At 34.3% G+C, this 25647-nt stretch overlaps 1 protein-coding gene across 1 annotated transcript in view; it reads left to right on the top strand.

Moving 5' to 3' along the window:
* The first annotated feature begins 8054 nt into the window (after positions 1 to 8054).
* LOC145276776 (uncharacterized) overlaps positions 8055 to 25647 on the top strand; it is a 140532-nt gene continuing 122939 nt past the window's right edge. Inside the window, exon 1 of the mRNA XM_080128051.1 lies at positions 8055 to 8118. The gene's annotated coding sequence lies outside the window, so the exon portion shown is untranslated. The remainder of the gene's footprint in view (positions 8119 to 25647) is intronic.

The following is a 25647-nucleotide window of genomic DNA, read 5'->3' as shown; positions in this document are numbered from 1 at the left end:
TATTTTTATATGTATCCAAAAAAAAAAAAAAAAATGGCTTCTTTTTGCACACATTATACCAATATATTAATAATTCTTTTTGACCAATGAGAATAAAGACAAGTTCCCCCAAAACCAGAAGAAGAAAAAGAAAACAAAACAAAACAAAAAAAAAAACAATTATTTTATTGGTTTATTTTTCTTTGTTCATTTATTTTTATTTATTTAGTTTTCTTTCCTTTTCTCAAGTGAAACCAAAATTGAATCCGAAAGGATTTTTCGATTATATCAAAAAAAGGGGGGGGGGTAAAATGTTTTTGACTTGTAATGGGGGTATATATTTAATTGCTGCCCACATCAACAAAATATGGCACAAGGCCGAAAAGTGGGAACCCCGCAGGCTCCCCTAAAGAAGGGGCACTCCTGCAATTTAAAAAATTGCCTGAGTAACCCCGTTGGCATTCCCCAGTCGGGGCGCCTCAGGCAGCAAGCAATAAACTTGCCCCACCGGAAAGCCCGGTGGCAAGGCCTGGGAGGGTGGACCGCCTAGGTATTACCCAGGCGGTGTACCTCAGTCCGATAGGTGCTGGGCCGGTTCCCGGCCCCTCACCTGTCGGGCTGAGTGTCAAGTGACGAATCCTGACGTGTACTACCCTGTCTCCCTGCAGCCGAAGCCGCTAGGAGACCTTCCCCATCAGACGCAGTAATGGGGGCATGAGACGAATGGATTCGCCGATCATTTTTATAACCAACGGCTGTGCTAAACAACCAATGAAAACGTCCCAAAATTATTATAAAAATTGTTGAATTTTGGATTCAATCAGTTCGCCATTTACTACGTCATGGACCACATTTAATTCTTGGCCATCATCTTGCTTAGTGATCTGAACTACGCTGCCATCTTGGTTACTGATCTGAACTACGCCGCCATCTTTGTTCAACACAATGTCTCAAAACTTAACACACCAGAATTCTTGTAAACTGGTACTACAGAAGCAGTTTTTCAGCAGTCAGGAAAGCAAGATTCATTAAGGCATTTGTTGTAAAGTTTGGAGAGGACTGGAACAACCATCAGTGGAGCATTTTTTTAATAGTACAGTCGGGATGAGATCAGGTCCACATGCTTTTGAGGTGTCTAGGTTTTTTTATGATATCATGCATCTGAGAAGAGGTAATTTTCAGATCATCCAGTGTGGCCTCTCTCCACAAAGGAAAATCAGGGAGGGAGTGGTTTGCTGGGTCCAATGTGGAGTTTGAGGCAAACCAACTGGCAACTATGTTAGCCTTCTCGGTTGCTATGCAAACAACCTTATGATTGTTGGACAGTGAGAGAATTGTTGATTTCCCATTATTTACTACACTCTTGTAGATTTTCCAGAAATTACAGGTTCCTAATTCCTGTGCTCAATGCATTTTTTGATGGTTTCAGTGTATTCTCTCTTAGCTATCGTTATTTCTTTCTTACAGTTACTTCTAGCTTCTATAAACTTTTGTCTGTTTGTACTGGACTTATGTTAGCGAGAGTGGGGTTTGCTATAGAAATCTGCGTGGGAACATGTGCTTCAATTGCCGTTTTGAACCATTGTGGTCTCATTTTTGCACTGTTCAGCAGGAAGAGAAAAGATATTTCCCCATGAGACATCTATGATGAGATACCTGATGGCTTCCCAGTCAGCCTTCTTATAATACCTTGTCGTTTTGAGATCCTTCAGTTTTGGGTCGAGAATTAAGGGCGATTTTTACCATTATCACAGTATGATCAGCATTCCCAAGTGGACTATGGGTATTCGTTACACAATCATCAGGAACTGTGGTCAGAAATAGATCTAGAAGTGAGGCATGTTGATTATGCTGATCTGGGAAATGTGTCAGAAACGTAACCGTCTGTGATAGGAAATGAGATATAGATGCTACCAGCTGCGTCTGTGTAAGTAGAGAATCCAAGCCAATTACTGTGGTCAACATTGAAGTCACGAAATACATGTACTTGTTCACTAGTATCGAGGGAGAGTGCTGTATCTATGCTGTCAGAGAATTGGCTGATTAGCGTACAGCCTTGGGTCAAGGGAGAGCATTAGAGAAAATATAAGTAGCTCATGTTATGTTGCACGTTAAGCACCTAAAGACCTGGTCATCTGATTCTAAGCTTGTTTCTCTCGTCAAGGGGAGGGTGTTTCAAATATAGACTCTAAGCCCGTGCATATGTCTGTCTGAGTCCTTATGGCAAAGTGGGAGATAACCGGGCATGTTAAAGTGATTCTGACATATCCGGGATGTTTTCTAGGAGAAATAATTCAACATCATCTAAATTAGTTCTAAGCCAGCGGATATCCATGGCTGCAAGCCGCAAGGAAGGAGGCAAATTGGTTTTGTTTGAGTTTAGAAACGATTGAATTAAATATCTTTATCAATGTTTGGATATTCTGTTAAAAACAATTTTTTGTTTTTATCGTTTATTCTGCTTCCATTGAAAATATGTTTTGTCTGTTATTGCAAATTGAAGTTTTTTGGGTTTTTTTTTACATCCCACAACTGCTACCATGAAATAACGTTGTTTTATCGAGATGTGGTGAATTGTAACAGAGACATTGTTATAGGATTAAAGATTAATAAATAAAGTATAACATATATACATAAGAGGAAACGTGTATGTTGTTTAATCCATGTTCAAGTGACCAAGACCAGTTTTTCTCATTCCTCGCAGTTATAGTGCACATGAAAATAGTTCTGTTGCAGAAGGATGAAAGGCAGTGTGAAAGTGCCAATCAACCGTACAACTAATAAAGGTAGAGGCAAGATAAGGAAAGTGACAGCAATAGTAAAGAAGGATGACATTATGTATCATGTTTTATTGTTTACCAAGAATAAAGGTAAAATGAACAGCAATGAATTCAGGATCAGCTAGAGTAAGAACTGATATCTCGCAAAGTTGAGATTCATGGGTCCTTTAAGTAGGAACAGGCACTGGAGCAGGTATCTAGACGTCAGTGGGCACTGGTACAGATAGCTGGACATCAGTGGGCACTAGTACAAGTAGCTGGATGTCAGTGGGCACTGGAGCAGGTAGCTGGACCTCAGTGGGCACTGAAACGGGTAGATGGATATCAATGGGCTACAGGAGCTGGTAGCTGGAAGCATTGAAGTTGCAAGAAAGAGCTGGAGATGCTGGAAACTGGAGAAGCGAGTGAGAGGTGCTGCAGGAGTAAGCTGGAGTTGCTGGAAGTGAGCCAGAGTTGAAGCAGGCTCAGGAATTCAGGAACTAGACTGTGAGGGAGAGACCCAGGAGGCAAGCAACAGTACAAAGTGAAGTGTGTATTGCATTCTGCCCCACAGCAAGAACGCTGACTAGACAAGAGTCAAGTCGAGATGCGAGTGCTCCAAGCTCTCGAACTGGAGATTTGCAGTCACTAGCTTTATGGAGAATCTTTTGTGATACAAGCTCTACAACCAGTGATGGTGTCTCTAAACAACGAATGACTATAATTAATTTCATGCTATATTACTTGAAGTTAAACGTGCCTTCGATGTTTGTTAACTGTATTTATTTTAATCTAGGTTCAAAATAATAGTCCTTTATTTTTGTTTAGTTTATGAAAGATTACGTTTTTGTGTTTTCTCTTTGTTATTTTAGAAAAGTTGTTGCTATTCTTAGCATGCATGGTCATAATGTATTTTCAGAAATGTCTTTTCTGCTGATGGGGATTTGATTTTGTTGACATTGTAAGGAGCGTCGATTTGAGGCAGCAGTTCCCTGATATTATGACAACGACCATATTTGGCTTGAATTAAAATTTACAAAAGTCAAATGTTATGTTTCATTTGTGTTTTCCACAAAAGGAACAGTAAATTTGTAGATTTTAGCTAAATCACTCTTCCCAATGAGATTCTTTTTTTTAAGCAATTACACGTGAATACCTTCGAAAACTTAGCAGAAAGAAGAGAAATTATTTTTAGAATTTAGAAAGCGGGATCACTTTCATATAGAAATTTAACGTAAAATGATCTCCCATTTCAAGGCCAATCTAAGTTTTATTAGTTAGCTAAACTTTGTGCACTTATGCAGTTTAACATCTCCAAGCAAAGTTAGAAAGTCATTCTTTAAATGGAGAGGGAGGCTTTGTTAACTCTAGGGAACTCTCCTAAAATGAAAACAATTAATTCACTTGAGATTGCTAAAATGCACCAGTGCTAAATTTTTTACCACTAACCATAAATCTGACTGGTAAAGGTGTAAAAATCACACGTAATCGCCTAAAAAATAGAAATCTTTTCCAAACGCTCAGAATTTATCTCCAATGGTAAGCAAACACACACACACACACACACACAAAACACTATGGTAGATCAGAAATTAGTTTAGAATTTAGAATGGGTGAACAGTGATCCTCCATTCTAAATTCTAAAACATTTTTTTTGTGTTTTTTCTTTGTTATTCCGCCAAGTTTTTTTGGTGCATTTTTAAAGAGATCGCTGTTAAAAAAGTGTATCATTTGGGAAGGCATGGTGATTTAGCTGACAGCGTTACTCTACAATTTTTTCAGAGAAACATATGTATCTTTCAAACCTGCCCTCGTCATGTCAAAGAACCTATGATTATTTTACCATTAATTCAGTCTGTCCCATATTTAAAAATTCAGGCAACTAGTCATCTCCCTCTCAGTACAGACCAATCAGTCTCCTGTGCATCATGAGTAAGTCACTGAAATCTGTGTTAAACAGAGAACTGGTTAACCATCTAAACAGAAACAACCTACTCAGTGATATACAATATGGATTCCATTCTGCTAGATCTACAGCTGATGTGGCAATAGTAATATCTCACAGGATTAGTGAATCTCTTGACGCAGAATTTGTTTCTAGGGCAGTTGCTTTTGACATATCAAAGGCTTTTGATAGGGTGTGGCATAAAGGCCTACTACACAAGATCTCTAGCTACAGTATAGCTGAAAATGTCTTCTCAGTTATTAAATCATTCCTCTGATAAGGTTTATTAGAATAGTGGCTGATGGGCAGAAATCAGAAGCTCACAGTATTAATTAATACTGGTGTCCCTCAAGGTTCCATTCTGGGCCCAACTCTCTTTCTGATCTTCATCAATGATTTCCCAAATCATATTCTTAGATCATTTGTAGATATTTATACCGACGACACTACCATTTATGACAACACTTCAAAGGCCGGAAATGGCCAAGATCTCTGATTCTCTCTCCTCTGATCTTGGGCATATGGTGCAATGGGGAAAAATATGGCTGGTTAATTTTAATGCATCTAAAACTAAGCTTCTCTCTTTACATCATCAACACTCAAACCCCCATCTGGTCCCAATTGAAATGAATGATTCTCATCTTGGGGGGAGGCTCCATGTTTTGACAAACTTCTGGATCTGACGTTTACTCCTAATCTGAAATGGAACACATACATCAAATCCGTTGCCAAGGCTGCTGAAAAAATGGTTGGATCCTTCTACCACTCCAGTAGATATCTCTCTGCTGATGCAATTCTCTACCTGTATAAGAGTCAATTATGTCCTAGAATGGAGTACTATTGCCACATTTGGGCAGGAGCTTCTCGGAGCACTCTATCCTGCCTTGGCAGAGTTCAAAACCGACTTCATAATCTAGTAGTTAATGTCCTTATCTCTCCTCTGCAACCTCATTGCCACAGAAGAGATGTCGCAAGCCTGTCTCTGCTCCATCGTTATTTTCATGGCAAGTGGTGTTCGACTGAGCTCCAGTCTATGCCCCCCCCTTGCCAATCTTTCACAAAAACACTCATCTAGCCATAATAACTATTAATAAATTCTCTCACTCTTTATCGCTGCATAAACCTAAACGTGGATTTCATGAACAAAGCTTCTTTCTTAACTGCCCGTCTGTGGAACTTTGTTCTGCTGTCCAGCTGACTACAATATTGTTGTCTTCAAGTCCAATGTAAACAAGTTCTTATTGAACTGTCCTCATAAATAATCTAGGTATTTGTACAGTTTAATCAAGAAAAATGAAAATATCGAAAAAAGGTTATATTGTATATATGCGTTTTTGAACTGAAGATCTTTGGAAAAAAATTCCACTTAATTTGATCGAGTAGTTTTTTTTACAGCAGAAAAACACGTTTTTATGACAGCACGTTGAAGGTACCCATCTTTTAATATTTGAAACACACCATGGGGAGATGATTCAGTTTAAAGCGCCGACACTCCCTCCCCATCTTTAATACTAGCTTTTCTTCCTAAAAATCGAACCTTTTGCTTGGTATCATAACAAATTGTTTTTTCGCTGTAAAAAAAAAAATTTTAAAACCTACTTGAAGAAATTAATTGAATTTTTTTTTTCCGGAGAACTTCATTCCATAACGGATACGTACAATATAACCTTTTTTTTTTTTTTATATTTTCATTTTTTAATGTCTTGATTAAACTGCACAAGTGCCATAATCTATTTATGCCAACTTTCTACCACAAACAGTTACTACGCTACTATCCCGATGATTACAAGACGCACATTAAATCTTATCCTCGAGTGGCCTCCGGGCCTTGATATGTGTATGTAACCCCTTTGTAAAAAAAAATTGAATCAGTGGCCTCTTTTCATTCTTTTTTTTTTTTTTTTTTTTTTAAATAATTGTCTCATTGGAAAGTAAACATTTACACATAATTTATATTTGATTCGATGAAGACATGTCATTCATTAGATCTTTTTAAAGTATAATCTTCGAATTTATTTTTTATTATTTTTTCTTGTAAAGGAAGAAATCGGATTTCTCCATAATTTCTAGCATGCATTTGATTTAGCAATCATTAGCCAACCTGATAGGTCCTAAACTGTCATCTAGGCTTCAGCCTCTGTCCCATCGACGAAAATTTTGCATCCCTCTGTCCGTTCTACAAGTACTTTAATGGTGAATGCTCTGACGAACTACAAGCAGTTGTACCCCCTCGACGTAAATACCCTCGACAAACCAGACAAGCAGCTAAATCTCACCCCTCCACAGTAGATATCCTTACGTGTAAGAAAGCCTTCTACTACAATAGTTTCTTCACCAGAACTGCTAGACTTTGGAACTCCCTTCCTGGAGTCTGTTTTCCCAACTGTACTGACATGCAGAAGTTCAAGTGTAATGTGAACAGACATCTTGCTACTCATCTCCCTTCATAATATCCCTGCAACTTATGTCCCCGATAGTAGCCCCTTATTGTCATTGGGGTGAAAATTGAATTTTAAAAAAAGAAGTGGACGTTTTTTTTTTTTTTAGATTTTCCAATAAGCGACGTTAATATATATATATATATATATATATATATATATATATATATATATATACACACACACACACACACACACACACACACAAATAAAGCCTATTTGCAAAAATAAAACGACAAAATAAATTAGCATCCACCACGAGAGAAAGAATAGTCATCCAAGACAGCCATTTTGTCTTTCCATGACATTCAAAATATAATTAAAAAAAAAAATAAATAAAATACTGTTAAGAAAATGTTTGTTTCACTATTATTACTTAATCGTTATTTTTATTTACTTTTAAATATATTTTCATTCATTCGTTTCATAATAAAGCCGAAGAGGATTCATTATTTTATATATTTTTAAATGCATGTGTAGATGTTGATTTTATTCTTCATAAATCATCTAAACAAGACCGGGGAACATCAGAAGCGTGCTTGCTTCCCCGGTCATGATGATAAGCAAAAAAAAAAAAAAAAAGTTAATAACATTCAATTTTTATATTATTTATAAATAACAGTTCTAATTTTGAATAATTTGGGCTAATTTTGGTTTAAAAACGAAAAAAAATATTTTTAAACTAAAATTTCTACGGAAAATTCTTGCTTATGACGTCAGAATATAGTGCGGGACAGTAACGTGGACGGCCGAACGTGTGTTGCTAACAAAAAAAAAAAATCATTAACATGCATTTTTTTTTTAATCTCTATTTTTCATTTGTAAATAACAAGCCTAATTTTGATAATTTAGATTAAATTTTATTTCAAAATAAAAAAATAGTTTTTTTTTCCAACTAAAATTAGAGAGAAAAATCTTAGCTATGATGTCAGTATTAAGTGCGGGACAGTAACATGGACGTCCAAGCGTGTGCTACTAACGCTGAAAGCACAGAAAGGTAAATAAATTCAAGCTAACTCATCTGTAAAATATACAAATTGCTGAAAGAAAACCAAGGATAGTTGGGAAAAAATCCCTGGGAGTGACGAGGTTCTGGCCTGTTTATTGCGGGTAGAAATCTCTCCATATTTCTCTCTCCTCGTTGTTTATATGTGTTAGCAGTAGTAGTTGTAGTAGTAAAGGTAGTAGTAGTAGGAAAGAGAAAGAAGACGGAGGAGATTATTTTTCTTATCTTCGTTCATTTTAAAAACTTTCTACCAGCTGCTTCTTCTTCTGTCTCTTACCAACGATATTTACGGGTGAATATAATATTCACGTTAGATGTTTGTCGAGTGGATTGTTAGTGCATGCCGAGAACCGAAAAAAATATTTTTTTTTTCTATATATAAAAAAGACTTTTTTTTTTTTTCCGTGTTTTAAAAATCTGTCGTCGTCATCGTTGTGATGGTCGTACTCGATGTTGTTAAATTTGTTAATATGTATATATATATATATATATATATATATATATGGCATTTTGTATCGAATTAAGTGATTTTATTGTTTTTTAAATGACCTCGCATGAATTATCTATGTCAGGTGTGTTTAAAAAGTGGTAGTTGCTTTAAAGATAGGATCTAATGGTTAATTTACGACCTGTTTTCTCTTAGGAGTAATTGACAGAAAACCCTTTTTTCTTCACATAAAGATGAAGATTCAATGAATGGATTTAGTATGATTTTGTTAGGAAAATGATTAATAAAATGTCTGTTTTACAAAAAGATCTTTATTAAAAAAAATAAAAGATAGTCGTTCGTAGTCATTTTTATATAAAACACCATTTTCTCCGTGAATAAAAATACACTTCTAAACGCATTGCATGTTTAAAAAGAAGGCCGACTGTAAAGTGATTTTTCTTTTGCGACTAAAATTATTTTTCGTCTTAAAACAATTTAAGTATTTGGATTTAAAATATCGGTACTTCTGCATTTCTGTTACCGTATTGAAATAATAACGTTATTCTGAAAACCATTCTTAACATGAGGAAGGTGTTTTGTAATTAATCTGTGCTTCCACCTAACAATTTAATAATAAAAATAAAAGATATCGTGAAACTTGAATTTAACCTAAAAAAAAAATATTTAAAAATAGCGCGGTAACAAAAGTATATATAAGCACCAAAATATCTCTTAAATTTAACATTCTCTGATAGAAAAAAAACAAAAACATTTTCAAGCAAATATTTATTTTAATTTAGTTTTTAATAACAATTAAAAAAACAAAAACAAATGAATTCGGCGTTTTTAAATAAAAAATATCAACATTAAAATATTTCCATTTACTGTATAGATTTATTAATTAATTTCATTTATTTCTTTAGTTTTATTTTATTGTTAACTATTTTTGTTTTGCTTTTTACTTTTTAAATATCTTAAAAAGTTTTTTTTTTCAGATTTGAATATATATCTTCTTTTTTAAAAGATTTGTGCAGAAAAAAATATTTTGTAGAAAAAAAAGTAAATATTAATAAAAATTTGATTAAACCTTCCGTCTGTATCTAGTCGGAGTTATCGGGAATCTTTCTACTTTCATATTTCGATTTTTCTTTGTCTTTTTTAAACAATTATTTTTAATGGGATTTTAAAGGGAACTTTACGATATTGTTTGATCATTAAATTACAAATTGAACCAAATTATTATAAAACTACAACTAATATTATCAAGTTAATGTTGTTTTAATCTGTTTATAAAATTATTGGATGTAAATGGCTTTTATTCGAAGATTTTTAAACCAGAAATTATTTTCTATTCGACAGTTTAAATGCTTACAAATTCCTTACAAATTTCGAAGGGCCACAAAGTAATTAATTGTTTCCAGTTATTAACAAAGGATGAAAATGACTGATTTGTTCTATTTCGAATTTTTACGGTATATTTTGTTAGGTGAAAGTACAGAATAATTACAAAGCGCCTTCCGAACGTTAAGAATGGGTTTCTAAATTATTACGTTATTTCAGCACGGTCCGTATTTTGCTTATGCAGTGTCTAAGATTTTTAAAAGGTTCGTTTTAATTGCATTTTTTATTTCAATAAATGTTATTGTTCGATTAAAAGAAAAAAGATATGTAAGTCACATAGAGGCGAGAAAAGCTAGCAATAGTCACACAATGAAAAGAAAAAAAAAACGCAGGATTCTTCGCTTTTTGTTTGAAACATTTTTTTTCCTTTATGCATTTTCATTTTGAATGAAATTCATTGTTTTCTGGTGCTTATGCACTTTTGTTACCGCGCTATTTCTAAATAGTTTTTTCAGATTAAATTAGTTTCACGATATCTTATTTTTATTATTATTAAATTGTTAGGTGGAAGCAAAGAGAATAGTTACAAAACACCTCCTCCTCCTCCTCCTCCTCCTCCTCCTCATGTTAAGAATGGCTTTCAAAATAATGTTATTATTTCAAAAGTGCATAAGTAACGTTTTTTTGAAGTTTTAATAAAAGAAAAAAAATTAGTTATGAAATAAAAAAGAATATCTAATACAGATTTAATCATTTTTCTTTTTCGATCGATCAAATTAAAATTTTTAATAAGTCAAAATCTGATGAAATTTGTTTTTTCTTATGTATTTTCTTCTAATGTCGAAGAAACATTTAAAGAAATAAGAAATATGTTGAAAATCAACATTTTCACATCAGTTCTTGTTCCATTTTTTTTCTGTTAATGCAACAATAACCATTTATTATTATTATTATTATTATTATCTCTCATTGACAATTAAAATCCAGATATTTCATTTAATTTGATATATTTTTCCCCAAGAAAAAGTAAATCTATTAATTATTCAATTTTTATTTTGGTATTTATGCAGAGAAAGTACCCTGCTGAAATAACGTTATTAGAAACCCAATTTTTAATATAGGAAAGTGTTTTGCAACTATTCTGTACTTTCATCTAACAATTTGATAAACAAAAGATATCGTAAAATACTATTAAAAAATAAATAAAGGTACGGTACTACCTTCTCTTCATAAAGTGCCTTTATTTTTCATGATTTTGTAAATGTAATTAAGGAACAATTTTAGAATGGTAATAAAAAAACAAAGACCTACAAGAAACCAAATTTTTTTTTTTTTTTTTTATCTATTCTGATTATTTTCTACCGTTTCTATTTTAAAAATAAAAATAAACAAAAAACAGTTTAAGGTGCGAGAGAAAGGTTTCACTTTTCCTTTTCGTACCTTTCATTTGTTAAATTTGTTCTTCTCCCGGCTGATAAATAATTCATGTCATCTGCTTTATTTTTTTTTTGTTTTTTTTTTTGTTCGTTTTGATCATGTTGGATAACATCACTCATCCATCATGACCATCATCATAAAGAAGTTATTTAATTTGTTCAACAAAACTATATAAAATAAAACTTAACTTTTACTTAATTTTTTTTTTAATAATTTGCAAAAATAATCGATGTTGCAATATTCTGAAGAATATTGAAACATTGTGTGTCTTTCCCGTTCGCAGAAAGTCACTGCCGCCGCCGCCGTTGTACGCAAAATGGCACGACTTGCATAATGATTCTAAAAATCTTTCTTTGTGAAAATCTACGAAGAAACAATATCTCGTCATCAATATTAATTCTTGTTATTATATCAAGATTGAATAACCATGCCCACGTTTTTGCTTAAAAAGGAAGATACCTGCCTTTTCCAGTGTTTAATTCTAATATAAAGAGGGCTCGATTCAGTATAAAGAATATACGGCATATTGATCCCTCACTTTTTAAACACGTTAAGTCTACGCTCACTGTCGGTTTTCGATTATTTAGAGTGATGATTTTAAGTACGATAGTCTTTGAGTTGTAATGATTCCCACTTTCTAACATGTCTCTTCTTTGACATACGACTTGATATCGTCATCCAATTAATATCTTCTGTGATTAAAACCAAACCATTTTCTGTTGTGTAGCCTCTTCCTTCTTTGCTACTGGGCCTACTATCTCTTCTCTTCGTCTTTTCCATTTTTCTCACATGGCAAAAGAAATTGGAACATCATTACGAATCCATTTTTATTGCACGGTATTCTTTTGTTTTGTATCCATTTTACTCGGCTTTGTATTTATTAGTGTTAAAAAACAAACAACGATAATTGATTTCAGAATCTGATTTCTATTTCGAAAGTGAAAGTAGAAATATCATCAGTAGCAACGGTTGCTTTGAACTGATGTTCGATTCTGCTATTTGTGCTCTCGGAGTGCTGCTTTCTTCACTCTTACCATTCCATCAGTTTTGCATTTTAATCTTGCTAATTCTTCATTGCTTTAGCTGTGTAGATGGGTCAAAGAATTAAAGATAATAAGCTTTAACCTCCTTTCAAAACTCTGATCCTATATTTAATGTTATATGCTTAACCTTTACAAAGGGGATAGGCATATAATGACGGTTTTAGTGGGTTTTTTTTTTATTATTTATTTGTTTTACTTAGTCCAATTTTATAACGCAACGTGTGTTATATTTATTCGATATTTTCATGGGAATGACTAATCGTTTTAAACATTGTCAGTCGACAAATAAAATTGCTGATAATGATACTAACAATGTGATCTTCTGAAAATGGTTGCTTTGTTTTCTTTTAATTCTTGAGATCCTTCTCCATTAGATGATAATTCTCTTCATCTAAATTACAAGGTTTAAGAAACATTTAAAGTTTCGATTATTTTGAGTATTTGATTTCAAAATGTATTGATTTCTGGTCTCGTCCAAACAAAGCCTTTTTGTACGTTTTTGTTCAATTTTCCAGCCTTTCTTATCCATTTTTTTAATATCCAGATTAATAGAGTACTTTCGACTCCACTTAAAATAATATTCACGGTATTTTGCATAATCTGCTAGAACAATTTTGATCTGATTAAAAAAAAAAATGCAACAACTACATAACGTCAATTGTTTTTGATTTTAATAATTTTTGACATTTGTCTTTAATAAGTTTTTAAGATCTTGATTATTCTAAGTGGAATTAAAAATGCTTAACGTTTGAAGAATGTTAGTTCTTTAGTTAATATTTTTAATTCGTGAATAAAAGGAAAAAACATTGAAAAATGGAATAAACGTATCAGTAGGTAAAAGTTGTATATTTTATTGAATCAAACTTAATTGTACTATCGATAAATATTCTATGTAAAAAAAAAACAAAACAAAAAAAATTCCGAATTTGTGTATTAGAAAGCCTGGGTGCCCGGCGTTGCCCGGATGTTTTTTAAGTGGTGTTAATCCAGTAAAAAGGGCTGCTAAGGGGGTCAAAATTGAAAAATTGATACTTGAGGGATCATTGGGTTTTTATCTGTTTGTCAACTGTTTTACGGCTGCACATGTGCAGATCGTTCACATTGTTAAGAATCAGTAGGTTTGAAAACACTTTTTAAAGATTGTGTCAAGCTGGCCTAATGGTTACCATACTTGACTCACTGTCTTTAGGTTTTGGTTTCGATCTTAGTTTGAGTTTTTTTTTTTTTTTTTTTTTTTCTTATTTTACAACAGTGAATTGTATAGGAAAAAAAACGTAATACTCGCATGCATATGTCTCATTTTCTTTCTGTTTTTCTTTTTTTTACCCTAAGGAATTTAACATTATATTTAATACCAGGCAACCCCGGGTACATCTTCTAGTGTATATATATATATATATATATATATATATATATATATATAATCTTATAACATTCCAAATTTTATTATGTTTATATAATTAATAATTCAGTAATCGTTCATATGCCAATAAATTTTAAGTCGGTATAAGGTGACTTAATTTGTAAGCTTCAAAATTACCAGTTTTTATAATCGAGCCATCATATGTTGTTTTCACAAAATCAAGACAACAAAGATTGGATTGATAGCAACAAATAGTGTATTTTCATTGTTCGTTGCAAATGTTTTGCGACCATTCGGACAATTTTAGACCTTATATCGTTTAAAGAGTATTTTTCTCAACATCTGTAGAGAGGCCGTTCTTGTGAATATTTTTAAACAATGTAAGGTTTGAAATTGTCCAAATGGTCGCGAAACAATTGTAACTAACAATGAAAGTACACTATTTGTTGCTATCAATCCAATTTTTGTTGTCTTGATTTTGTGAAAACAATATATATATATATATATATATATATATATATATATATATATATATATATACTACTAGACTTCTCAGCCCATTGAAAATGGGCAAAAGTTAGGGCTTGTTGATTAAAATTAATGCTTTATGCCAAATTGATGGTTAAATATGGTTTAATTTGTGTTTATTCCACATTAAATACCAATCCCTATTAATTTCTGTGTCTGGGACAGATACCATAATACTTTGCTTGATAACAAAGCTCCATAGATCCAAGAAAAAGTGGAAATTCAATACTAACCCTTATTAATCCCTAACTGTGCATCGAACAAATACCATAATACTTAGTTTGCTGCAACAAAAGTATGTATAAAATTTCAACCAGATCAGCTCAACAGTTTTTGAGAAAAGGTGTAACGGCCAGACTAAGCGAAACATATATTTAAGTTTGATAGTGGCTAGCGGTTTTTGGACTTGTTTTCTTCGGATATCCTTCTAACAAGAAATTTTCATCAGTCACCATGATTGTCTTCAAACTTGGATCTACATACATTGTATCACCACTATTGAGTTTTCATTTTATTAATGAAGCCGTTAATACAACTATATTGCTGAATCAGATGTCAACAAAATATGCTTGCAAAACAAATGCGTATATGTTATCTATCTATATATATCTATATATATAAAGGCGAAAATGTGTGTTTGTGTGTCCGCTAAAAACTTTCGACAGACAATAAAAATTCACAAACTTGGTATCATATTGAAGCTCCATCCTACGCCCGAAAAATTTCGAAAAATTGACCCAAAACGTTCATTTTTTCACCCTGAAATCAACAATTTTCTACACATCTTGGGAAAATATAAATAAAAATCCCGCAGTCAAAGTTGACCACATTAAAATGTGCACCTAAAAAAAGCATTCTCGCAGTAAATGAAAAACCCCACAGTCAAAGATGACCTCATTAAGTCATTAAAACGTGCACCTGCCAAATCTAAGTAATTAAATAAATTCAAATGTGTTTCCGTTTGAATGTCGCGGTGGCCCAATGGTTAACGTCGCACTTTTTTTTTTTTTTGCACACTTTGCCTCAAGGGTTCGTGTTCGATCCTCATACTCACCTACCAAAACTTTTTTTTTATTTTAAACCCCCCCCCCTCCCTTGGAGTTTTGATTTACCAAAAACCACACACACCTCCAAACACCCGGGCAACGCTGGGTACCCCCCCCAGTATCTATATATATAAAAGCGAAAATGTATGTATGTATGTATGTACACTTTTCCTCGATGTCCACAAAAGGCTTCTTTCAGAAAAGCGTTCGCTCGATTCACAACTTCTTAAAACTTTTTATATCATCTATAAATTGTAATATCTCGCAGTTAACCACGGGGCTCGCCTGTCTATTTAATTTTAATTACTTTCAAACGTTAATTATTCGACATTTTCCACATCGGCATGCGTTACATTCGGTTTTCGGTATAAAAAAAAGCGAAACTCGACTCTAATCACAGGCCCAGAGCCAGTTGTCTCAAGAGAGCTAAGTAACGTTTGTTCAATGTCGACTTCGTCATATCAGACGGGGAAGCGGGTTTTTAAAAACAAACAAACCGATTTATTGACCTCATTAAAAACTGTCCCACACAAAATGCTAACTGCTGAATAGCTATCGCCGTCACATCAATCAAAAACGCGCACCTGTTTTTTTTTTTTCACACTTTACTATTTTCCAACTGCGCGTCGTCAAGGCTTTTTTTTTCATGGGCACCTGTTTTTTTTCACACACACCTACAAACACCCAGGCAACGCCGGGTACCCCTCGCTAGTATATATATATAAGAGCGAAAATGTATGTATGTATGTATGTATGTATGTACGCTTTTCCTCGATGTCCACAAAAGGCTTCTTTCAGAGAAGCACTTGCTCAGTTCACAACTTCTTAAAACTTTTTATATCATCTATAAATTGTAATATCTCAGAGTTACCCACGGAGCTCGCCTGTCTATTTAATTTTATTGACTTTCAAACGTTAATTATTCAACATTTCCCACATCGGCATGCGTTACATTCGGTGTTTGGTATAAAAAAAAGCGAAACTCGACTCTAATCACAGGCCGAAAGCCAGTTGTCTCAAGAGAGCTAAGTAACGTTTGTTCAATGTCGACTTCGTCATATCAGACTGTAGCTTTCATTTCGCTCCTCCTAATAAACAGGGAGCGGGTTTTTAAAAACAAACAAACCGATTTATTCACCTCATTCAAAACTGTCCCGCACAAAATGCTAACTGCTGAATACCTATCGCCGTCACGTCAATCAAAAACGCGCACCTGTTTTTTTTTTTTTTAACACTTTACTATTTTCCAACTGCGCGTCGTGAAGGCTTCGTTTTTTTTTTTCACGGGCACCTGTTTTTTTTTCACATTTTCGGGGTTTTTTTCACATACCCTGAAAAACACCGGGGCAACGCCGGGTACCCCTCGCTAGTATATATATAAAAGGCAAATGTGGCACGTGCATTTTTGTATGTCTTGAATAGGCTTTTTTCGCCAACGGTCCCGGGGTCGTTACTATCGCTTAGAAGTGTTTATACACCCCCTAGATAATAATATCTAGGATTTGGGAATGCGGGTCATGTCTAGATTTATTTACATCAACTTTTATAAGATTCACGCTATTTTGCTCTGTCCCCTGTTTGTTCTGCTTTTTAGTATAAATACAGTGAAACTAAATTCAAATAGGTCGTGTGATCGGCTTTCGTGCCAAAACAGTTTCTCCTTATACCAGACAATTGCTATTCGATTTGGACAATGGGGAGCTGCCCCCCCCCCCACCATCATCTGGGGAAAGCAAAAACTAAAAATACTGCCATGTCATCGTAATGATCCCGCGATGACCTCATTTAGCGTCTTCCTGTCAATCAAACCTCTTTCACTCGCTTTATAAGCCTTTACTTAACATGCTAAACAATTACTCTCGCTCGTGGTTGAGACGGTTAAGTGGTTGGCTTTTGTTTCCACCTCTGCATTAAGGCTTCCGGGTTCAATCCCGCCTCCCAACCAAAACTATTTTCTTTTTCTTTTACACCTTTAAACACCCTGGCAACAGTTTACGCCCCCCTCCCCCCATACACACAGCGTTGTTATCTTAAGATTGCAGGTTCGATCCGACAGGTTTATTTATGCCATTTTTTTTCCGTTTTGGTTTTTCCGATTTTCTTTTTTTTTAACATCGTCTTTTTTATAACATTTAAGCAGGGTTATTACTTCCCCCCCCCATACACACACCTACAAACACCCGGGCAACGCTGGATACCCCCCCATGTCTATATATATATAAAAGCGAAAATGTATGTATGTATGTGTGTTCACTTTTTGTGTATGTCTACAAAAAGCTTTTTTGACCGTGATTCTCAGTTGGCTCGCTCCTTCTTAAAACTTATATGCTGTCTAAATAATAATATCTACGACTAAGGAACTCTGGTCGCAGCTATCTTTAATTTACCTGACTTTTACAAGCTATTTTCGAGATATTTTTTGATCGCCGCGTAGCGGGGAAAACAGAAACTGGTTTCCAGCGCAAAACTAGGTCAAACATCAGCGACTTAACGTTCTCGCACCTGTTAATTTCGCTTTATAAACGTCAACTTAACACACTTATTAATTCATCTATTCCCGTGGTCGAGATAGTTAGGTCGCAGGTTTTTTTTTTCCATTTCCTTTCCACCTCTGCGTCAAAGGTTCGGGGTTCAAGCCTACCTTTCTACTAAAACTTTTTTTTTTTCTTTTTCACCTCCAAACACCCGGCCAACGTTTTTTTTTTTTTTTTTAAACAGGGTTGTTTAAATCTACCCCCCCCCCCCAAACGCACACACCTCCAAACACCCGGGCAACGCCGAGTACTCCCCCCCCCCCCCCAGTATATATTTAAAAGCGAAAATGTGTGTATGTATGTTCGCTTTTTGCGTATGTCCGAGAAAGGCTTTTTTTCGAGAAGCGATCGGTCGACTCACTTCTTAAAACTTTTTATATCACGTCTAAATCATAATATCCATGACTTAACAACGGGGGTCGCTTGTCTATTTAATTTGCTTGACTTTGAAAAGATAAAGATAAATATTCAACATTTTCGATCGCCGCATGTGCATTAAGCCTTTTCGTACAATAAAAGCAAAACTAATTCTGGTGGCATTTTTCCGGTCGCAATCGCCGGAAACATCCGAAAGCAATCAGCTTTGATCAATGTGGAGTTTCTCCTTACCAGACAATTGCTATTCAATTTGGACAATCCCCTTTTTATCGGGAGCTGGTTTTCCCCACAACACCTTGGGGAAACAAAAAAAAAAAAAAATCCTGCCTCGCAGTAAATAAAATACTGCCCTGCAGTCAAAGTTGACCTCATTAAGTACGGGCACCTGCCAAATTTAATACTTAAATAAATTCAAACATGTTTCCGTTACTATTTCATGGTGGCCCAGTGGTTAACGTCGCACGTTTTTTTTTTCACACTTTAATTTCCAACTTTGACTCAAGGGTTCGTGTTTGATCCTTCATACTTACCTACCAAAACTGTTTTTTTTTTTTATTTTACCCCCCCCCCCCACACACACACAAACACTTGGGTGTTTTGATTTACCTAAAACCACACACATCTCCAAACACCTGGGCAACGCCGGGTGCCCCCCCCTCCCTAGTTTATAATATAAATCTCACCTGTCTGTTTAAATGCATGTATGTATATTTGTATATCTGCCTAAAACTTTCGACAGAAACGATGGATTTTCACGAGATTGTTATTGTTTTGAAGCTCGATCCTTCAGACGACAAATATCGAAAAATTGCATAAAACATTTTCTTCACCCTCAACTGAGCACTTTTCTACATGGAGGAGCCACTTTTTTTTGCTGATATTTTCGAAAGAAACACTCGTCTAGCTGTAAACACTATCAATAATTCCCCCCACTCTTTATCTGTGCCTAAACCTAAACGTAGATTCCATGAACAAAGCTTCTTTCTAAGAACTGCACGCCTGTGGAATTGTCTTCCGTTTTCCTGCTTTCCGGCTGACTACAATATGGTTGTCTTCAAGTCTAACGTAAATAAGTTCTTGATGAGCCGTTCCATATAAGTTATCAACTTTACCAAATTTTCATTACTAATGATTACTATAATGTCCAATTTCTACTGTACACTCTTTAACCCTTATCCTTGAGTGGCCTCTTGGCCTTGATAATGTGGTGACGCCTATGTAAAAAAAAAAAAAAAAAAAAAAAAAAAAGAAGTCATCCCCACTTTTCGATTTAATTTAAACCTACATCACTTCTGGTTTGGCAATGGATGCAACAGCAAAGGTGTCAAGTTGTTTTTGTTTTTTTTTCATGTTCTTTTCTTTGTTCGCGGTACGGGTTCGTGTCTGCCTGCCTGCCTACTACCACTTTTTTTTTTTTTGCTCAACACACCTCCAAACACCAGGATACCCAGACTAGTCAATATTAAATGTGATTCATCAACATTTGCTTCTCTAAAGCTTTTTCATCCTATTTTAATAAGACAAAATGTATGCTAAAGTATACTTTAATTCTGGGCTTGATTTACATTTGAATAAAGATTCTATTTTAATTGTTCTAATTTGCCGCAATTTATAATTCACTGAAAGTTCTCCATTTCTTATCTCTTACCTATCTATTGCTAACTGCACGCCCGGCGTTGCTCGGTCATACAATACACTTAAACATGATATTTTAATTTATGCAGATTGCATATGTATTATTATAGAATCAATCTGCTATTGATTTTTATATGTACAAGGATAACTTGCAAAAAAAAAAAAAAAATTATATGATGATGATAATATCAGTCATCAAATTCCGTCTGTGTTTGTTTACAATATCATGTCAGCTGATATTTGGGTTTGACAATCTTGAAATAGTCTTTCTTCTCTTATAGATAAAAATTTTTTTTACGCTACACTGGTGTCACCTTGGCCGGTGTAACCTTAAATATTCCCCACTAAAAATTCTTTTTTATCTGTAAGAGAAGAAAGACTATTTTTAAGATCTGATGTTTCCGACTTTTTAGACTTATTGGATGAATTTCTGTATAAAACATATCTAAAAATACATAAACATTACCTTTGTGTAAAATTTGCAAAAGAAAGGCTCAGCTGTTTCGGAACCTATGAGGAACGGACACGCGCACACAAAATGACTTTTATATAACAGTAGAGATTCCTCTCATCTCAGCCCTCTCTATGTTGATTCTTTTCTTCTTTCAAAGGAGTCACCATTTTATGAAGGTCTGGAGGCCACTCGAGGATAAGGGTTAATGAGTGTACGGAAGTCAATGGGATAACTTTGTGGTAATCGTTAGTAGTGGAAATTTGGTAAATTGGATTACTTAAGGGGAACGGCTCATCAAGAACTTTATCACCTTCAAAGACAAAATATATTGTATTATACCCATAGTCAAAGCTCAGAAATGACTTTTACAAAGTGTTTGGGTGTGACTGAACTTATCCACCTTCAAAGACAAAATATATAGACGACCATATTATAGTCAGTTGGAGAGCAAGAAAACGGAACCGAGTTCCACAGGTGTGCAGTTCTAAGAAAGAAGCTTTGTTCATGGAATCTACATTTAGGTTTAGGTACAGATAAAGAGTGGGAGAAATTATTGATAGTGTTTTCAGCTAAACGAGTGTTTTTCGTGAAAGTCAAGAAAGAGTGGAGTGTTACAGGGAAAAGGTGCTGTCCCCTTTTCCTGTAAATAAGAACATTAGATAAGTGGAAAATAAGATCAGGATAAGCTGAGACTCGAACTAGTGGTGGGACGATTAATCGGAATCGGAATCGTTAATCGTAAGAATCGTGTATTTTGGGAGGTATCGGAATCGGAATCGCATCGTTAAAAAATACCTTAATTTTCCGATTCCTTCATTACGATTCTTTTAGTCTGATATTGAAAAAAAGAAAAAAAATTCCTGATATTTCTAACCGCAGGAGAGAAATGTAGCATGTTATAAAAAGAAACCAAAGAAATTCATTATTAACAGGGCAATGCTTAGTGCCCCTCCCTTACAAGGTTCATTTATTCAGATCTATTGTAATCAAAACTACAAAAGAGTTAACTTGAAAAGAAGTATGCAGGGTTCTACATTGCGAGTAAAAATAAAAAAACGCTTATCTTTTTGGCGATTGTTTTTTTTTTACTGACAAATCTTCTACTACTGAATGAAAATGCTTTTTCAACTTATATTTTCTTAAAATAAAACGAGCAAAGTCAAATTAGTTAAACAGTAAAAGGTTTAATAGAACAATGTACTTTTTTTTTCTTTTTTTTTTTTGAAAGAAGGCTTTTGAAAGAAATATCTCTAAAATGAAATTGATCACGTTGTATTATTTCGCAAAGTTTTGACAGTTGTCGGCTTCTTTTGATGTTTCCAAAAAATCGACCCCATACCTATCTCTTCCAAACCTAAAGTTATTAAATAACCCCTTCGTTAATTCAAGGGTAATTAATTCAATTCAGTCAAGTTTTTTTTTTTTTAATTTCATTGAAATAAAATCTATTTTTTAAATTTTTTTCTCCAGAAAGATAAAACCCTGAATTTTATTATATTAAAAGCAGAATAATATAATCTTTTTTCTAGAATTTTAAATTGAAAATTAAAAGTGTTTTGCGCAGTTTTTTGCCGAACGAAAAAGAAATTAATATATATATTTTTAAAAGGTTTTGTAATCAATTAATTTTTATGTCTAAATAATATTTACGATTAATTAATTTCATTTTAAAAAGTATTTATGAATAGAATTTTACTTAAGACTTATAGTTTAGCAATATTGAACCGCATCAACCATGTGTGAATTGAACACAGTCAACCAAAAAAATAAAATTCAAAAGAAAATGCATATTTGCATTTCATTATGTAAACTTTTATACATTGGTTTCAAAAATTAAATTCTATAAGTTTTTTTTGTTAACTACCGGTTGGTACAATTTACCGCCCCATCCCTTTATATTTTCCTCTTTTTGTCTTTTTTAGCGGATTTTTTTTTTTTTTACACAGTGATCACCACTTATCAAGGCCCGGAAGCCACTCAGGGATAAGTGTTATTGCAAGTACATTACGTTAGTGTGGAGATTTGATGAAGTGTTTACTTAAGAGGCGGTTCATTAGGAATTTGTTAACATTGGACTTGAAAACATCCAAGTTGTAGTCCGGAGGGAAGCAGGCAGACGGAACAGAGTTCCATAGGCGTGCAGTTCTAAGAAAGAAGATTTGTTCATGGAATCCGCGTTTTGATTTAGGCACAGATATAGAGTGGGGGAAATTTTTCACAGTGGATTTAGCTAGACTCGTGTTTTTCGTGAAAGATTGGCGAGGGGGGACCAGAGATTGGAGTTCAGACGAGCACCTGCCATGAAAATAATGATCAAACAAGGATAGGCTCGCAACGTCTCTTCTGTGGGAGAGAGGTTGCAGGGTAGAGAAAAGAGCATCCCCCACTAAACCACGAAGACTATTTTGTACTCTGTCAAGGCATGATAGGCTGTTTTTGGCAGCTCCTACCCAGATATGGCAACAGTATTCCATCCTTGGACATACTTGGCTTTTATATAGATAGAGAATTGCATCAGTAGTGAGATATCTTCTGGAGCGGTAGAAGGATCCCACCATCTTTCCAGCGACCTTGGCAACAGACTTGATGTACGTGTTCCATTTCAGATCAGGAGTAAAGGTCAAACCCAGAAGCTTGTCAAAACACGGGGCCTCATCCAGACGAGAGCCATCCATCACAATTGATGCCAGCTGGGGATCAGAGCGTTGATGATGTAAGGATAGGAGTTTGGTTTTGGATGCATTAAAGGTAACCAGCCACATCTTTCCCCACTGAACCACTCGCTCGAGATCAGAGGAGAGAGAATCCGAGAGAACTTTGTCATTTACAGCCTTTGATGTGTTGCCGTAGATGGTCGTGTCATCAGCATAGATGTCAACGAATGATTTAAGTATGTGTTTAGGGAGGTCATTGATGTAGATCAGGAAGAGAGTTAGGCCCAGGATTGACCCCTGAGGGACTCCAGCATTTATATTGCAGGCCTCCGATTTTTGTCCATCTACCACTACTCTTATGAGCCTATCGGAGAGAAATAATTTAATGATAGAGAACACATTTCCAGTTATACCGTAGCTGGAAATCTTGTGAAGTAGACCCTTATGCCATACCTTGTTGAAGGCCTTTGATATGTCAAGAGTAATTGCCCTAGAAAGGAAGCCTTTGTCAAGATATTCACTAATCCTGTGGGATATAACCGTCAGCACATCTGCGGTAGATCTTGCAGAGCGGAAACCATATTGTGTGTCACTAAGAAGGTTATTCCTGCTGAGGTGGTTGACTATTTCTCTATTTAATATGGATTCCAGCAACTTACTCATAACACACAGGAGACTTATTGGTCTGTACTGAGAGGGAGAGGACTTATCACCTGAATTCTTAAACACAGGGCAAACTGATGAGGTCTTCCAGGGGGTCGGAAAGCACTTCTCCTTAATGCAGCACTTAAATAGATCCGTAAGTATGGGAGCAAGTTCTGGTTGAAGCTTTTTTAACACTATAATTGGGATGTCATTAGGGCCAGTTGCCTTACTAGAATCTAGGTTCTTGATTAGCTTGGCGACCTCATGCACAGATATTTGTATGTTACCTAGCTTGTTCTGTGTTGTAGGAGGAAATATGAGGAGTTGATGGCCTTCGTCGCATAGGGTAGAATTAGCTGCAAAGTTCTTTGCAAAAAGTTTGGCTCTGTCTGACGCTGACTAGATGACCTCTGGTCCATTGATAATGGTTGGGATAGAATGCACAACGCCAAAGTCCAAAAAAAGTCTTCCACGGAAACTTTTTGAAGTTGATGAAGATGATGAGTTGAAAGCCATTTGCAAAGTCTGTCAAATATCGCAAGGAATAAAACCATCTAACATGACCACAACCAACATGTTAAAACATTTAACTATGATGCATCCAAATAAATTGGAGAAGAAAAATAAAAAAGAAAAGGAACAAAAATTACCAACTAGTCACTCAGAGCAGTTTTATTAGTGAGGGTCGAAATCGCAGTGTCTTTTTTTGCCTACGCCACCATCTAGGTGTCACCAATTTTTTTAACCCTCCTTAACTTCAAAGAGTAAATACAATATATACAACTAAAAAAATAATTTTTAAAAATGCTGATTCTATTCATGAAAAATTCATTAACTAGAAATTAAAACTTAGGTAAAGATAGCTGACTGACAGCAACAGGAGCACTGGTTAACTACTGAACCACGTGGAAAGGTGTGGGGGGGGGAGGAAAAAAAGGAAATTAAATGATGATAATAAATTATGATAACCGTCTTTGAAAGGCACTAAACTAAAATTTACTTCTTTAAAATTTTAGGCGGCACTCCCCGGCGATTTTTAAGCACTCTCTCTCTCTCAAAAAAAACAAAGATTTAATTTTTAAGTTTGGGAAAGATATATTTATTATAACCGAATTCTTGTATGAAGACTGGATCTACTTTATTGGACGTTAATTTGTGAGATAAGTAATTTTTCAATGTTTAATATGTTTTTTAAAATTTCAATTATCAATTAAATTTTTTTAATTGCGTTTATTTTTCAATTTATTTAAAAAAAACAGGGTTTTAAATGTATTTTTCAAGGTAACAAGCTTCGAAAGAAGTCTAATAAAAAAAATCACTTAATTTTTAATTTCGACAACCCTGAGAATTTAATTATTAAAAAAATATTGAAATGTGACATTTTTTTATTTAACATTTCTATTAGTTCAATTAATTTTCTTTCAATAATTCATTTCACTCAACAAACTTCACCATTTTTTTTTTATCGTTTTCTGTAATTTTGGTAATTATGTTTGCTCAATTTTTTCTAGTATTTCATTTGTTTTTTATAGTGGTATCATTTTTATATGTGTTCCTTTGATATACCCTATTTCAAAATTAGTTTGGCTAAACTTATTCTTCACGTTAGAAACAACGTGTAAAAGCAATGAAAAGTAAGAAAAAATAATAGGTGTTAACTACTCCTTGTGAATTATGGAGGTCTGAAGAACTGCCGTCACAAATACAACTATCAATAGCCAAACAAAAAATCGTTTTTGAAATTCCTTTAATTGTAACTTTTCGCTATACCTACCTTTTTGGTATAAAATACAAAAACTTTCGATTAATGGTATTTCTCATATATGGTCGTTAACTTTGGAAAGGTTATTTTGTATCTACGGCGCCATGTCACATGGTATATTGTTGTTTTTTTCATTACGCACGTTCATTTATAAATTATTAAATTAAATATTTATCTTTTTTATATTTAATTAGTATATATTTTCTTTCTCTTCCGCTATATTTTTTTTATTTAATTCATTAAATCTGTTAATTATGAGGACCAACATAA

This window comes from Euprymna scolopes, chromosome 1 (genome assembly GCF_053919585.1).
Source record: "Euprymna scolopes isolate OS-2025 chromosome 1, ASM5391958v1, whole genome shotgun sequence".
In the NCBI taxonomy this organism is placed as follows: domain Eukaryota; kingdom Metazoa; phylum Mollusca; class Cephalopoda; order Sepiida; family Sepiolidae; genus Euprymna; species Euprymna scolopes.
This window is presented reverse-complemented; position numbering and strand designations above follow the sequence as displayed.